Below are 6891 nucleotides of genomic sequence, written 5' to 3'. Positions count from 1 at the left end.
TAATCATATCATGATTAGAGAGGCAGCTTTGCAAAGTGGTTAATAGTATGAACTTTAAAGCTACTCCCTCAGTTTGAACCCTAAGTCCACCATTTATAAGCTGTATAACCTTGGGCTTCAGTTACTTAATCTCTTTGCCTCAGTTTCTTCATCTCTAAAGTGGGATGATAGTAATAGTTCCTATCTCATAGTGTTATTTTGAGGTAGTGTTAAATGAGGTAATAGTGTAAAATGCTTGGAACAGTGCTGGTACACAATCAGCACTATAAAAGTGTTTGTTAATAATAATAAAATGTTCAGAGAACACAGTCTGATTGCTACTAAATTTTGAGGCTTGCTTTATGGCTTATACATAGCTAATTTTGTAAATATTTCATGTGTACTTTCAAAGAATGTGTATCTTTCAATTATGGGTATAGAGTTCTGTATATTCTCCTTAAATCTGATATAACTGTGTGGTTATTAAAGTCTACTATACTTTTATTAATGTGTTATCCTGCACTGAAATGTTGAAATCTCCCATTATAATGGTAGAACTGTCACTTTCTCTTTGTAATTCTTTCAACTTTTGCTTTATACATTTTGAGGCTGTTTTATTAGATGCATTCAAATTTAGAATGTTAATATCCTCCAAGTGACTGAACATTTTATCATTATGTAGAGATCCTCTTTCTCCTGAATAATTGTTTCTGTCTTAATGATAATTTTGTCTGACATTAATAGAGCCATTTTAGCTTGCTTTTGATTAGTATTTGCCTTACATATCTTTTCTTATTGTTTACCTTTAGCTTCGTATGTCCTTATGTTTTAGGTGTGCCTTTTTAAAATCCAATTTTACAAATACTGACAAAATTGTTGAGTTTAATCCACTTACATTTATTTTGAATACTAATATATTTAAATTTATTTTAATATTTTATTTTACATTTAGTTATTATATTATTTCATATTTTGTTTCTTTTTTCTCTCCTTTCTTACCTTCTTTTGGATTTATTTAGGGTTTTCTTTGCTTATTTCATTTTCCTTCTTTGCTGATTTGGAAATCATATACTATATTTCTGTTTATTTTAGTGGGTACCTTTAAATCTCACCATGCATTCAGATATGGTTTGAATCTTTGTCTCCTCACAAGCTCATGATGAAGCTTAATACCCAATACGGTATTTGAAAGAGGAGACCTTTAAGAGGTAATTGGATCATGAGGGCTATGCTCTCATAAATGGATTAATCTACTTATGGATTAATGGATTAATAAATTAATGGGTTATGATGGGAGTAGACTGGTGGCTTTATCAGGAGAGGAAAAGAGCAAGTGAACATACTCTTGCCCTCTCATCATGTGATATCCTGTGCCACCTCAGGACTCTGCAGGGAATCCTTACCAGGAAGAAGGCTCTTAGCAGATGCACCCCTTTGATCCTGTAATTACCAGCCTCCATAAGTGTAAGAAATAAATTTTGTTTCTTTATCAATTACCCAGTTTTAGGTATTCTATTATAAGAGTACCAACTAAGACACATGCTGTGGAAGATTGTAACCCAGATGAGCAGCTGAGATATCCAGAGCATCTGCACCTCCTACATTGCCTCTTCCTTATCAACATGCCCCAGTGGCCTCATGAGAAGTTCTCTTTGATGAGACCATATCATATGGTGACTGAGGAAGTATAGTTTACAAATTATCTGCACAATATGCTGACACTACCCAAAAGTGTACAGCTGAGCTCTACAGACTCATTCTAGGATGGCTCTGATGGATAGTGATGAAGGAAAAACCACCCAGGGGTAGAACTTTGAGCAGTGCACCTGGCTGTTCATTTTGCCTGGAAGCAGAGATAGCCAGAGGTACAAATTTATACTAATTCATGAGCAGTGGCTAATAGTTTAGTTGGATGGTCAGGGAAGTTGGAAGAAACACAATTGGAAAATTGGTGACAAGAGGTCTAGGAGAGAGATACACAGGTAGACCTCTTCAAAAGAGCAGAGAATGCGATGATCTTTTTGTCCCATGTGTTTGTTTGTTTGTTTTTTGTCTTTTTGTGACTGGTAAGGGGATCACAACCCTTGGCGTGGTGCCGCCCGCACCGCGCTCAGCCAGTGAGCCCACTGGCCATTCCTATATAGGATCCGATCCCGCGGCGGGAGCGCCGCTGCGCTCCCAAGCGCTGCGCTGTCCCTAGTGCGCCACGGGGCCGGCCCTTTTTGTCCCATGTGAATGTTCCCTGAAGAGCAACCTCAGCACGTTGGGATTTAATAAGTAAATGGACAAGAAGACTGATCCTATGGATAAATATCAGCCTCTTCCCCCAGCCATCCCTGCCTTTGCTTAATAAGCTTATAAACAAAGTGGCCATGGTGAAAGAGATTGATGTTTTGCATGAGCTCTGCAATGTAGACTTTCACACACTAAGGCCTATCTTGGTATAATCACTCCTTGGTGCCCAACCTTCTAAGAGGAGAGACGAACACTGAGCCTCCAATATGGCATCATGTCCCAGGAAATGGTGAGTCAGCTGTCCAGTGGTAGCTGGTTACACAGGACCAATTTCATTATGAAAGGGGCAGAGTTTTGTTCTCACTGGAATAGACCCTCATTCTGAATATGATTTACCTTCCCTGCACTCAGTGCTTCTGCCAAAACTACTATCTGTGAACTTACAGAATGCCTAATTCCATCATGAATCCACACAACATTACTTTTGACCAAAGAACTCATTTTATAGCAAATGAAGTATGGCATTAGGCATTAGGCTAAGATTCACTGTCCTTATCACACACCTCATTAACCTGAACTAGCTTGGTGTGTCAAACAATAGAATGTCCTTTTGATGACTCATCTGTGATGGCAGCTGAGTGGCAACATCTTGGGGGCCTAGAGTAACATCTTCCAAAATACAGTGTATGTGTTAAGATAGTGATCAATATATGGTACCATTTACCGTATAGGTAGGATCTAAGGGTCTGAAAATCACGGGAGGGAAATGGAAAGGTTCCTCTCACTGTTACTCCTGGTAAGCCATAAGTGAAGTATTTGCATCTCATTCCACAACTTTGGGCTCTGCTGTTCCAGAAGTCTTAGTTCCCATTAGAGGAATTCTTCCACCAGGTGATACAGCAACGGTTCCACTAAACTGGAAGTTGAAACTGCCACTTGACCAATTCAGACACCATGTGCCATTGAGTGAACAGGTAAAAAGAGGATGATTGATCCTGATCATCAAGGGGAAATTGGGATTCTACTCTATGATGGTGGTAAAAAGGAGTATGATTGGAATATAGAAGATCCCCTCAGATCCTGTGATTAAAATCAGAAAAACTACGACAACCTAAAACAGGCAGGACCACTAAATTGCCCAGTCCCTTCAGGGATGAAGATTTGGGTCACCCCATTAGGTGAGGCACCATGGCCAGTCACAAAGCTTGTCAAAAGCAAAGGAAATATGGAATAGATAGAGGAAGAAGGTGGTTATAAATACCAGCAACAACCACATAACCAGTTACCACAAAGAGAACTGTGATAGTTATAAGTATTTATTCCTCATTTTGATATGAATATGTTTGTGTATATATTAGCCAATTTTTTCTCTTCCCTTGTCCCATGTCCTTCTATATAATATGTAGGTATTATTTGTAATTAACCTTGTACCTCAGTATTTAAGAGAAAATGTCAAAAGGGAAAAATCGAAAGGGAAAGTGACTCAGCCAGAAAGAAAGTGACTGTAACACAAAAATGGATAAAGGAAATTTGTGTCTGCCTTTAGGGACCATTAGTCTGTTTCTGGTCATTTCTAGTCTGTTTCTGGGATAGTTGAATTGTGTCAGGCAGAAGTACCATTTTTACTATTGCTTTTATTTAGAAGTTAAGTATGGACATTCCCCAACTTACAGTACCTGACTTATGATTTTTCATCTTTCCAGTGGTTTGAAAGTGATATACATTCAGTACAAATCATACTTCAATACAGTATTCAATAAATTACTTGAGATATTCAATACTTGATTATAAAATAGGCTTTGTTTTAGATGATTTTGCCCGACTGTAAGCTAATTTAAGTGTTCTGAGCATGTTTAAGCTACGATGTTCAGTAGGTCAAGTGTATTAAACGCATTTTTGACTTACAACATTTTCATCTTGTGATGGGTTTATCAGGATGTAACCACATAGTAAATTGAGAAGCATCTGTGTGGTTAAAGAGGTGTATGTGGATGACAGGGGTGGGCTATAGCTGATTTGTATTGTGTCAATTTAGCTAAGCTGAAATTCAATTCCCAGAATGCCTGTCCCTGTACAGTTCTGGGTCTGCATGGGCTACAAGAGACAATTTTGTGTGAAATTAGGAAGGCAGAGTGAACTAGCAGCCATATATGTTTTTCTGCTTAGAAGCTTGGTGCAAGGCACAAGAAGCTGTGGAGTTCATACCCTTGCTGGTGTGGGGGCAGCAGCCAGGTCCGCAGCTCCTTGCTCCTACGGTATCTCCTCCTTCAGCTTCTCTGAATCTTGGGCCAGTGTGTGCTGCTCCTGCAGCATCAGCCCAGCCTGCAGCTCCTCCCTCCTGCCAGATGTTCTTCTTTTTTTTTAATGAACACTGGGCTAGGATGTGCAACTCCTGGGGCAGTAAGTGGGCCTGCAGCTCCTCTAGCTCCCACAACCTGTTCTCCTTCAGCTTCACTGACTCTTCAGCCAGACAATGTGCCTTGCAGAACTCAGGCCTAGCAACAGTTGCAGTAGCAACAGCTGTGTATAAACTGACCAGTGCTGATTAACCAGCTTCCACAATTGTGTAAGGTGAAAGCCCTGTGGTAAATCCCATATTCCATATCATTCCTAATGGATCTGTTTCTCTCATTAACCCGATTAATATACCTTCATAATAATGTCTAATGTCTGCCCTCTTTCTGAAAATACAAGGACCTTAGAACGCTTTAGTTCTAATTACCTCCCTTTTCCACTAACTTTCTATTGTCTGGCATTTTAGATATAGTATGTATTTTTTAAGTATCATATAATGATTGTTTCATATAGTCAATGTTGTTTTATATTTTCTTACATATCATTTTCTTTGCTCTCATTCCTTTCCTCACCTGTAACCTTGCTTATGGGGATCATTTTTATTTTTCCTGAAATATAAGGTGGTCTTCAAAAAATTCATGGAAAGATTCATAGTATCTTTTAATTCCATTTTACATGAACTTTTTGAGAAGTATTTTTGTATATACATAAAAGCTCTATTGGTAAGGGATGTCATGCTGGGAAAATCTCTCACTTAAAACTCTCTTGTGATGTGTAAAACCTTTATTTGGTCTTCATTCTTAAAAGATCATTTTGCTGGGTATAAAATTCCAGATGAATTTGTTTTTCCTCAGCATTCAGAAAATATTATCCTACTGTCTTCTGGATTCCATTGTTATTTTTAAGAACGTGGCTTTCAGTCCATACTGTACTTTTTCTTTTTTTTTTTTTGTTTTTAATTATTTCTTCTTCTTTTATTAGCTTGCATACTTCTTTTTTAATCAGCATATTAATTGTTACAAATGATACTTATTCTTTATGCCCCTTATGCTATATCTCTCCTACCCCTTCTCCTTCCCCTGCTTATTGTTATTTTTCTAGGTAAGTTGGCTTTTTTCTCTAGTTGCTTTTTTAAACAATTTTTTCTTTTTCTTTTTTTTTTTTTTTAACTTTTATTTTGTCAATATACATTGTGGTTGATTATTGTTGCCCCTTACCAAAACCTCCCTCCCTCCTCCCTCTCCTCCCACCCCCCCAACAATGTCCTTTCTGTTTGCTTGTCGTATCAACTTCAAGTAATTGTGGTTGTTATATCTTCTTCCCCCCCCCCCGGTTTTTTTTGTGTGTGTGTGTGTGAATTTATATATTAATTTTTAGCTCCCACCAATAAGTGAGAACATGTGGTATTTCTCTTTCTGTGCCTGACTTGTTTCACTTAATATAATTCTCTCAAGGTCCATCCATGTTGTTGCAAATGGCAGTATTTCATTCGTTTTTATAGCTGAGTAGTATTCCATTGTGTAGATGTACCACATTTTCCGTATCCACTCATCCGATGACGGACATTGGGGCTGGTTCCAACTCTTGGCTATTGTAAAGAGTGCTGCGATGAACATTGGGGAACAGGTATACCTTCGACTTGATGATTTCCATTCCTCTGGGTATATTCCTAGCAGTGGGATAGCTGGGTCATATGGTAGACCTATCTGCAATTGTTTGAGGAACCTCCATACCATTTTCCATAGAGGCGGCACCATTTTGCAGTCCCACCAACAATGTATGAGAGTTCCTTTTTTTCCGCAACCTCGCCAGCATTTATTGTTCAGAGTCTTTTGGATTTTAGCCATCCTAACTGGGGTGAGATGGTATCTCAATGTGGTTTTGATTTGCATTTCCCGGATGCTGAGTGATGTTGAGCATTTTTTCATATGTCTGTTAGCCATTTGTATATCATCCTTAGAGAAATGCCTGCTTAGCTCTTTTGCCCATTTTTTAATTGGGTTGCTTGTTTTTTTCTTGTAAAGTTGTTTGAGTTCCTTGTATATTCTGGATATTAATCCTTTGTCAGATGCATATTTTGCAAATATTTTCTCCCACTCTGTTGGTTGTCTTTTAACTCTGTTAATTGTTTCTTTTGCTGTGCAGAAGCTCTTTAGTTTGATATAATCCCATTTGTTTATTTTTCCTTTGGTTGCCTGTGCTTTTGGTGTCGTATTCATGAAGTCTGTATCCAGTCCAATTTCCTGAAGTGTCTCTCCTATGTTTACTTTAAGAAGTTTTATTGTTTCAGGGTGTATGTTTAATTCTTTAATCCATTTTGAGTTGACTGTAGTGTATGGTGAAAGGTATGGGTCTAGTTTCATTCTCCTGCATATTGATATC

Source organism: Cynocephalus volans, chromosome 1 (genome assembly GCF_027409185.1).
Source record: "Cynocephalus volans isolate mCynVol1 chromosome 1, mCynVol1.pri, whole genome shotgun sequence".
Classification (NCBI taxonomy): Eukaryota; Metazoa; Chordata; class Mammalia; order Dermoptera; family Cynocephalidae; genus Cynocephalus; species Cynocephalus volans.
This window is presented reverse-complemented; position numbering follows the sequence as displayed.